General features: G+C 46.0%; 1 pseudogene; it reads left to right on the forward strand.

The window, feature by feature from the left end:
• Positions 1–10,069, forward strand: part of LOC103597899 — a 36,865-nt pseudogene extending 26,796 nt beyond the window's left edge.
• The last annotated feature ends 988 nt before the right edge of the window (positions 10,070–11,057 follow it).

An 11,057-nucleotide genomic window follows, 5' to 3' on the forward strand; every position in this document is an offset into this window, starting at 1 on the left:
ACCTAAAATAACAGAGAGAGTGGCTCCCCAAAGAAATGAGCTTATTCAGGAATAAACAGAGGGATTATAATCCAGGATATATATGCTATGACAGACCACAGGCATATCCAGGGAGGCTGAGGTGAGGGGAAACTTTTAAAGGCAAAAAGAAGCATGTGCAGGTTGTTTTGAAACAAAAGTTCTTCAGTTTCGGGAGCTCACTGCAGGTGGTGATATGTGTACTGGTCATTGCTGGTGGAGGGTCCTCATAGAAGCAGCCCTGACTGCAAGGCTGTGGTTTAGTAAGACCGCTGGCAAGGTTGTGGTAAGAACTGGCTATTACTGGACAGATGTCCTCATAAATGTGAACTTAACTGCAAGAGATGGTTTTGCAGAGTCTCTTGTTATAGTTTTTGTATTCAGGCAAATACACGTGAGGATTCTTCCTTCAAGGTCTCTTGGCTCCATTTTATTAGGGTTTGACATAAGTGACTCCATTCTGATTCTGACAACATTCACAAATATATACCCAGTCCACCCCGATTGATATCACCCATGGGTGTTTGTGGATTGTTATCCCCTAAGGACTGTCCCTGGCCACTCTACACAGTGGGCAAATTGAGATGATTAGAAGGCAGGTATAGCTACCCCCAATCCTAGCAGGGGGCCATGGGAATGGAGGGGATGAGCACACTCCAGATCCATCATAAGCCATTTCTGCACCTGTCTCTAGTTAGATAGCACTTATCTTTCCAAATGGTACAGTTGATTAGAACATATAATACATGCTGTATAAACACCAGTGATCTTGAATTTCAAATACTCTAGTAAGATAAAAATGGATATATTGTCCTCATTATTCATTCAAATATATTCTAGTCCTTTTGTTTAATAATTAAGTTCTTACCCTCTCTGAGCAGGCTCATTCTGCTTCCTGAGCTGTTTCTTATTTCTCCTTCTGGAAGAGCCAAATGAGAGCCTGGAATTAGAGGTGGCTGGAGAAGAGGCAGTAGAGGCAGAAAACAAAGCCTAGAAAATTATGAATTTCCCAAGGTCCCATGGCCCAGGAAGGCCAGAAATTCTTTCTTCCATTCCTGCACTCCGTCCTCCCTCTCTGTTCTTTGAAAAACGTAGCTCCCTTTTCTCTCTTTCCTTGTGTCTAAGTTAACACATGCTCCTTCCATCTCACGTACAAACCAACGTCTTCTTGGCTAAGTGACATTTCACGGTGGCTGCTGGCTGTCTCACCATCAACAGAGGCCCTGGTGACCCAGAGATCACGTACCCTGTGTCCTAACCCAAGTTTGTCCTTACACCACATTTGGTACATCATCACGAATGTTTGAAAGTTTGAGATCGTGAGATGAATAATAATTGGCCAAGACTAAATGTTTGGAGTTTCCCAGGTTGAAACCACTCAGGTGGAACCCATAACAGTGGTCACAACAATACAGCACCCCTGTGGGAAAACAGAGTCAACTTCACACCAGGCGAACTCAGGAATGGACTAAGAACTCTAGAAGCTGCCAGTGTAGAGCTGTTATAAGTAACCCGTGTATTTGACATCTCCTTTTTACCCACTCCAGATGGTAACAACTCATGTTTCAGCTTGACCATCTGTAATGTCAGATGAGGAGCCCATTACAGAGTTATTACTTGTTACCTTAATAAGTGATATTATAATAATTCACTACTATTAATTGTCCTCATGACAATGAGGAAAAGAGATGAGAAGATCTGAAAACTTTATGGAAGAAAGTCACTTAGGTATGCGATATTGGGATATAAAAAGAAATATATGTTTGGTCTTTGTTCCAACATAGAGCTTCTAAAACCCTGGGAATTTCCTGAATGATGGGGGATAGGAGGGTCTTGTTATTCATAGTAAGCCCTTTTAACCTTTCCTGAGTTTATGCTAATGAGGTGATTCTGGGTGAACCCCTAGTCAGCATCAAGATAGGGTCTGGTCACCAGAGGAACCGACCATGAGATTAGAGAGTGGGAACTTTCAGCACCACCCTCCAACCTCCAAGGAGAGGAGAGAGGCTGGGGATCGAGTTAATCAATGGCCAGTGGTTTCATCATTGGTGCATACATAACAGAACCTCCATAAAAACTCTAAACCCCTAAGCTTCTGGCTTGGTGAACACACGCAGGTGCAGGGGGTGGCAAAGAGGGCACAGCAGCTCCATACCCTGCCCCATTCCTCACCCATGTGTCTCCTCCTCCTGCTTGTTTCTGAGTTGAATTCTTTATAATAAACCAGTAATAGTAAGTGAAGCACTTTCCTGAGTTCTATGAGCCATTTCAGCAAGTTATCAAACCTAAGGAGGTCTTGGGAACACTCGCTTCCTAGCTGGTGGGTTAGAAGTATGGGAAGCCTGGGACTTGCGATCAATTGGCATCTGAAAGGGGGGGCGGACTTGTGAGACTGAGCCCTTGACTCGGGGGAGCTGGTGCCAACTGCGGGTGCACAGCGTCAGAACTGGATCGAGTTGTAGGACAGCAGCTGGCACAGGAGAACTGGTTGGTGTGGCCCCCACACCTGTGGTGTCCGAGGCGCTGAGAGTAAGAAATGGTTCGGAGGTGATGCATGTAAGAGCTGGAACGTGGACTCGGCTTTTGCCCACGATGCGACACGTGCTCACCAGAAGACGCCCTCCCGAGAGCTGGCCGTGCCCATCACGGTGACTACTGTCTCCATCTCCTGCCCCGGGAGGTGTTCAGTAGGTACATAAATAACTCTGAGAAAATAATGCGTATAAAAAAGCACCTCAGTTGTCCGGGTGGCAGGGAGTCACACCCCAGGACACAAAAAGGCAAAAGGAATTCAGATCTTTAATTCAGTGTCTCAAAACATATACAAGGAAAATAAACAAACTCTGAGAAGCAAGCTTTCTTTAATGACCCTTCCCTATCTCTGTCATTCTTAACATCTCTCTAAAACTGACCACTGCTTCCTAAAATGCCCTCGTCCTCTCCCAAGAAGCCCCTTGCAAAGCTTTCTCTGAAACCTGGCAGGCGTGACTCTCCACTTCCCGTCTCCTCCCTGCCCGAACTGTGACATTCTCTTGGGGTGAGCTGGACACCTTTCTCTTTATTTCAGGGTCAATTTAGCTACTTTGCCTATGTTCCAGTCTGTGAAAACACACACACACGCACACACACACACACGTGCGTGCACACACGCACACACACACACTCTCACACACACTCACGTGCACACACACTCACACACTCACACGCACACACACTCACACACACGCACACACGTGCACGCGCACACGCACACACTCACACACACTCACGCACACACACGCACACACACACTCACGCACACACACATGAACACACACACGCACACAAACACTCACACACACTCACACACACACATGAACACACACGCGCGCGCGCACACACACACTCACACACTCACACGCACACACACGCACACACACGCACACACACACGTGCGCGCGCACGCACACACACTCACGCACACACACTCACGCACACACACGCACACACATGAACACACACACACATGAACACACACACACGCACGCACACACACACGTGCGCGCACACACGCACACACACACACTCGCGCTCACACACACACTCACACACTCACACGCACACACACTCACGCACACACACACGCACACACTCACACACACGCACACACACGCACACACACACACACAGGCCCTGCTGACGTGACTTCTAGTCTGCAGAAATGTGAGAGAAAAAGTCCCTGTTGCTCAAGCCACCCAGCCCGTGGTACTTTACCAAGACAGCTCTAGAAAACTACTGCAATCACTTAAAAAAATTTTAAGTTTATTTATTTATTAATATTATAATTAAAAATATTCCATATTGTTTTCTCTCACTTTTTACTCTTTTACCCTAATACTATGGTGTTGTCGTTACTACTTTACTTTTATTTCTAGAAATCTGATTTTATCTGTCTAAATATTTGAATCTTTTCTTTTGTTACTTCAAACTGCATTTCTCTTGCTTCCTGTATTTTGTGTATTTTGTTCTTTGTACCACGTATCGTCTCTTGCCTCTGGTTCTCTCTGTAATTTGGTTGGTGTCACTAACTCTGGGCAATGTCACCGATACTTCTTCTCTTGCTGTGTGGCTGCCGCGGTGTGCACCCCACAAGCACTCGGGTAGTTGGCCCGTTTTCCCTTCTCCCTACTCGCCAGTTTCTCTCACATGATCTTCCACCTCCCTCATTGCTGATTTCTAAATATTCTCAGCTTGTTTGTGTTGAGACTCTCGAGCCAAATCATTTTTCCCAAGACAATTATGATTCTCCTTACGCAGGTTAAACAGCTAATCCTTGGAATGTGTTGTTTTCGTACATGTCATACACCATCAAGTCACTTCTGGAGACTTCATGGGCGTGAGCTCAGACAGCCTGGGCCAGGTGTAATGCTCTGCTCCTGCTGTCTCAAACTTCTTAATGTTTTCTGCACAGGGGCCTGCAAATTACGTAGCTAGTTCTGTTCAGACAGGAGCATTTTCTAAAATCCATACTCTCATATCTTTAACCACTGGATGCTGAGAAAGTTGCACCAACTTTGTGCTGTATGTGAGCAGCTCCACCAAGAAAGGGCCATCCGAGCAAGGCTTGGGCAGGATGTCGCTGACTTTCCAGCTTGGTTTTCATGGTAGAGGCTCTGCAGTCAGGCTCTTGAAAGTGTCCTAAGCAGCCTGCCTCAGAAATGGCATATTTCCAGTAGGGCTGGAACTCGTCAATATGCTAAAATATGTCTTCATACTCTCCAACGCCTGACAGAGACAACTGGGAAAAAGAATTCTATAATAGGTCGATGGTTTTTTCGATGACATTCCAGCACTCAGTGAGGATTCAGGCAGATCCACTAGGTCTACAGACCTTGATACACCTCAGACTCGGGATCCCAGCACAGCAGCAGCCCCAAGTTCCCTGGTACCCCTATAATGCAGGGTTTCTCCCCACTGCCCTGCCCATAGACCCGGTCTTGGCTTCTATCGACAGTTTCGAATCTCTCTGGCTTCCTTCCTTCCCAAACTCCCTCCTGCGACTGAGCCCCATCCTGAGTCTCTAGTTTCAGGCCTGCTTCCCTTCCTGACTCTTCCCGGACACTGTCCCTTTTTGACTCTGCCATAGCAAAACCCGTCCTTAGAAACACAACACCACCTACTTTCTCACTAGTGGTTTCCTCAGAGAACCTCTCCTTGCTCAGCCAGGGCAGTCGGAGTGGGCTTCCTGTATCCTTCCCACCTGGAGCCCTAACTGCTGCAGCTACATAGCCAAGGCCAGCCTCGCCAGCCTGATTAGAGTCCCTCAGCCCCAGGCGCAGGGCTCCATCCCCAACACGCATTCCTGGCGTGCCTGAGCAGATTCTCCTTAGAAAGCAAAGCAGAACAGAGCTCATAAATATGCAAAAGTGTATTGTCATGCTCTCCAAAGCCTGAAAGACTTTGAAAATAATGCTCTAATAGCAGATGAGCTGTTGCATGACTTTCTCTTTTTCTCCCAAAATTTCACAAATATTTTGTTCTTGTTATAACAAAGAAGAAAACTGTATTCACCTTGCCAAACACTCTAAAGTACACCTGAAAAGTATATTCTCAAGAATATCTGATAAATGTTTGAAAAGTAAAGACAATGAGACAGGATGTACCCTAAAGTGTTGCTTTGTGTTGCTTCACCCCCCACGGATTTGTTACCCCACTTCCCCTGGGTGATGGAGACATGAAGGATTACTCAAAGCCCATCTCTTCTGAGCAGTGAGAGATATGGAAGTGGTTAATTTCCCACTGGAACCCTCAAGCGAGAAGCACTGCTTCCTTGGGAAATTAACCCCAAATTGGGGTTCTCTTCCTGCATTTATTTTCCAGACCAGGAAGTTACAGGAAGAGACATAGGTGGGGTTATAGTTTAACAATATAGGCTGGTAACTTTCAGTGAAATAAGCCAGATGACATTCCAGTAAGGCAATTAAGTGATCCATTAACAAAATCTTGATTTCAGCAAACATTCCTTCTTACAGCAATTTATCAGTATCTTTACGTAACAATCAGTAACTAGTCTGTCCTTGAGCCAGCAACCTTGCTGTGCCACAAATCTTTATCTCACACCAGAGACTTATAGCCTGAGGAAAATTTCCAGTCCTCCACAAGGTCAATATTTGAAACTGCAAGACTTTGGAAAACCAGGCCCTGTGAAGTACATATGCTTTTTAGTATATTCCACACTAAAGAATATTGTGAAACAAAACAAAACAACAAAGACCAAAAAAACAAAAAACAAAAAAACTCAACAATCAAAAGAGTACAGTGATGGCCCAGAAACAATCAAACAAAATACAAAGCACTCAGCACATGCAGCAAGTGAATATAACACATTACAAAGGCAGAGTTACAAATTAATGAGGAAATGAAAGATTTTCCAGCAAGTCATATTTGTACTATTTGCTGAGAGTTTGGGAGATATAATTTAGTCTTTACTTTTCATCTTCAATGAAAATGGATTCCAGATGGACTAAGGATTCCAGTATATAAAACAAAGCCATAACAATAACAGAAAAAAATACCAGTGAAAGATTTATATTACATCAAGGTGGAAAAAGGACTTCTCCAATCAATACACTGGAGACAGACACGTCAACAGGAAGGTTTGACCAGGATGTCCAGACAAAAGGTCAGAAGCACAGGGTGCAAATGGTGGTCCATATATCACACGTGTAAATACCTAAAAGATACAAATCCAGCTAACAGATTGTTAAAGTAAATATGTTTACATAAAGCTATGGTTTTCTGACTGGAAGTTGGCCAAATATCAAAGACTGAATTTAATAATGATCATGTTGTGTCTGGAATTCTCTTGCTGAGCCAGCAATATTTAGGAAGGCCATAAAACAAATACATACATGACTAATAAGATGTTATATTGATTCCATAAAAATTATTTTCTTGCCTTGCCTTAGGCAAAAATCACTACATTATTTTTAAAATCTGCCACGAGCCTCACATTGGGTAGAAGCCACCTCCCAGAGCCCCATGGCACTTGCTGTAGTGCTCATGGGAACATGGAGACAGGGATCAGCAGGAAGGAGTCGCAACCCTGCCTGTTCACCTTGGTCACACTGCCGCCGCCCTAGGCTCTCTGCAAAGTCTGGAAGCCCCAGCCCCTGGCTCCCTCATGGTGCAGAACTGCCAGGCCAGCGAAGAGGAGATCAAGTGCAGCCCTGCAGCCCTGCCCATCAAGGTGCGTGGACAGGTGAGTCTGAATGACTCCCACTATCAGATGATGGTGCACTGGGCTGGTGATCGTGGTCTTAGGCCTAGAGAGCCTGGCATTCACAAGGCCCGAGAGCAATGATGTATACTCATCCTACAACCACGGAGAATCACTCAAGAAAATTTCAGAGAAATTTAACTTCGGCGTGGGAAATAGCAGTGAAGCTGTGATCACCCAGTTCTGCCACAGCCCTGCAGACAAGCCATATCTCTTTGCAGATGCTTATGTCCAGTACGTCTGGATCACATTTGACTTCTGCAACACTATCCAAGGCTTTTTCATCTCATTCCAGGCTGCCGACCTCCTCCTACATAGTAAGGCCTCCACCCTTCTTCTGGGCTTCCTTCCACAGGTCTCACCCCAACAAGAAGCTATGGAAGCCAGATGAATTTGGTCAGACCTAGATCATGATTCAGAAACATGTGAAGTTCTTTTCTTGGGGATTGATCCCTATGAGAAGCCAAACCTCATCTACATGGAGCAGCCAGAACCTTCTGGCTCCTCCACACTTTTCCAGAGTACAGACTTCTTCCAGTCCCAGGAAAACCAGGAAGTGGTCCTTGAAAAAGTAAAAGACGTTCAGCTCTGAGGCTAGCACATATTTGCTGCAAAGGTGGTGCATCTGTTTGTTGGGCAGTTAGCAGCTGTCTTCCGTCCAGCTCTGGGTCTCTTTTGGCCAGAAGCCCCTACAAGCAGCCCAGTTTGTCACAAGACATTCCACTAATGAACATTACATCGAGGATGGCTTTGAGCACCAGGTGTTTGTGTGTGTCAGTCATAGCAATAACTGCACCAATTTATACATCTCAGAGGGAGAAGGGCTGAAATTGTCCCTGCCCTTGGGGAATGTACTCTACTACAGCCCAGGAAAGACTGGCAGTGACACCTCGGAGAAGTATTTTGCAAATGAATCATTAGTGGAAGGCTTGCAAGGAGTTTATGCTACTCTGATTGATGGTTCTACAAATGAGGAGAACATGAGGTCGGTAGTCACCTTTGACAAAGGGGGAACCTGGGAATTCCTTCAGGTTCCAGCCTTCACTGGATTTGGAGAGAAAATCAATCATGAGCATTCCCAGGTCTGGTCCCTCCATGTGGCGCTGCACCTCCATCAGCTGCTCAGCCTCCAGCCCCAGGAATGCCTGTCCCGGCCAAGGATCAGCTCCGGCATCATCGTTGTCTCCGGCTCAGCGGGATTGAACTTGGCCAATAAGACAAACATGCACAACTCCAGCAGTGCTGGAGCCAGGTGGCGAGGGGCACTGCCTGGACCTCAGTACTATACATGTGGAGACCGTCAGCTTGGTCATTGTGCAGGGTGTGGAAACCAACAAGCTGAAACACAATGCCATGCAGGGGAGACCTGGGAGACGCTCATCTCCTCTGAGAAGCCAGTAACTGTATGTGGCCTCATCACGGAACCCAGTGAGAAGAGTGTGGTCTTCTCCATCTTTGGCTTGAACAAAGATAATATCCGTGGCTGGCTGACCTTCCAGGTCAATGCCACAGATGACTTGGGGATTCCTGCACTGAGAATGACAACAGACTGTGTCTGATGAGCAGGGGAATGAGTGTTTGCTAGGTCACAAGGCTGTCTTCAAATGCAGGACACATACACACACCTCATGCAACATGCTTTAATGGGTAAGACTTTGACAGGCCAGGGGTTGTGTCCAATTGCACCTGCACCTGGGAAGACTATGAATGTGACATTGGCTTCATCATGAGTGAAGACTTGTTATGAGTGGTTTGTGTTGCATTTCCAGAATTTTCTGGGAAGTCATACTCCCCTCCCAAGCCTTGTCCTGGGGGCTCCACTTCCAGAAAACTAGAGGATACTGAAAGATTCCTGGGGACACTTGTAGTGGAGGAAGTTTTGAAGCATGACTGAAGGAGAACAGGTCCCCAGTCCTCTGGCAGAAGAGAATGAATCCATCCTCTACGCCATGCAGAAGTCCATCTGCTGCTGTGACCTGGCCACAGGAGCCACTGAGCGTTTCCTTTCACCAGGTTGTGGGCAGCAGTGGCCCTGGACTGTGACGATGGGCACAGCTGCTCTTGTTGGTCCAGGTGGCCTGGGGTGTCATCCAGCACCTCTGTCTGAATGGGAGTACAGGGCAAGCGGAGGTCACTGGTGCTGGCCTAGAGACTGTAGAAGCTTTAGCTTTGAGCCCCTCAGCCAGTTACTTCACTGGGTAGATGCTGGCTTTGAAAAGACTGAGGTAGCTACTCCAGATGGTGACTTCCAGGTCACAATCACCAGTTCCTCGATGCTCTGTCAGCCCAGGGCTCTAGTTCTCATGCCTCAAGTCGGGGTGATATTCTGGACCAACCGGAGAGACCTGAAGCCTGGTATTTATCGAAGCGATATGGATGGCTCCACTACCCAACCTCTTGTGTCAGAGGATGTGAAGTGGCCCACTGGCATCTCCGTGAATGACCCGTGGATCCACTGGCCCGGTGACTATCTGAACTGTATTGACAGGATGACTTTCAGTGGCCAGCAGCACTCGGTCATCCTGAACAGCATCCCACACCCCCATGCCTTTGCTATCTTTAAAGATAAAATCTATGGGGATGACTGGCCACAGCTCAGCATATTCCAAGCTCCCAAATACTGTGGGTCCCAGATGGAGACTCTAGCGGGCCAGCTCACAGGGCTGATGGACACGCAGGGCTATTACAAGGGGAAGAACACCGGAAGCAATGCCTGTGCGCCAGGCCATGCACCTGCTGTGCCTACACTAGGCCAACACCAGCAAAAGCTGCAGGTGCCCAGCTGTGGTGTGACTGCCCTCGGGACTACCAGCTGAAGAACAACACCTGTGTCAAAGAAGGATTAGTGTCCCGAATGTATAAATAACTCCTTCAAATCGATAGAAGACAAATAACCCAATATATTGAAAAAGAGGAAAAGGATCAGAATAGGTAATTCACAGAAAAAAATCTCAAATGGCCGGGGAAGGTGTGAGAAGCTGCCCAACCTCACCAGCAAATAGGGAAATGTAAACAAACACCTACTTGGGATACAATTTTGCACCTATCAGATTGGCAAAAACTGGAAAGTCTGACAATACAGAGTGTTAGCAAGGACACGGAGCAAAGGGGACCCACAGCCACTACTCCTTGGGATGCAAATGCAAAGTTGAAAATGCACAAAGCCAAAGCCCCAGTAAGTCTACCTTGGGCAGGTGTGCAAGGAAGCAGTTATGAGATGGTTAACTGCCGGGGACATCCTGAAGTCCCCAATGGGAGCTCAAATAAATGGTGGGAGGGGGGATTCATATATGGAATACTAAACAGTGGTGAAAATGAACTGAAGCTACGTGCATCCACATAGATCTCAAAAGTGTGATTTTATCTATAGTTTTAAAACATTCAAGACAATACAAATTTGGGGAATGTTAAGAAGGTAAAAATACTAAAATGTACAGGGTCCGGGGTGGGAAGGGGATTGATTGCAAATGGGTGTGAGGGATCTTTCTGGTGGTGATAGGAACATTATAAAACTGAATAGCGGTGATGGTTGCACAGCTGTAAACATTTGCTAAAAAAAACAGTGAATCATACCCTTACAATGTGTGGATTTATGATATGTATATGATACCTCTATAAAGCCGCTAAAGAAAAAAGTTTTCAACATGAATTGTATTCCATTGACACTAATGAAAAAGTAAAACTTAATTGCATTCCACGAATTTCAATTATTTTCCTCAAGAGTATGAATTGAATGAAGGTAAAAATCTAAAATTATTTTCATCAACTTCTCAGCCTTTTG

This window comes from Galeopterus variegatus, unplaced genomic scaffold (genome assembly GCF_000696425.1).
Source record: "Galeopterus variegatus unplaced genomic scaffold, G_variegatus-3.0.2 Scaffold2458, whole genome shotgun sequence".
NCBI lineage: Eukaryota > Metazoa > Chordata > Mammalia > Dermoptera > Cynocephalidae > Galeopterus > Galeopterus variegatus.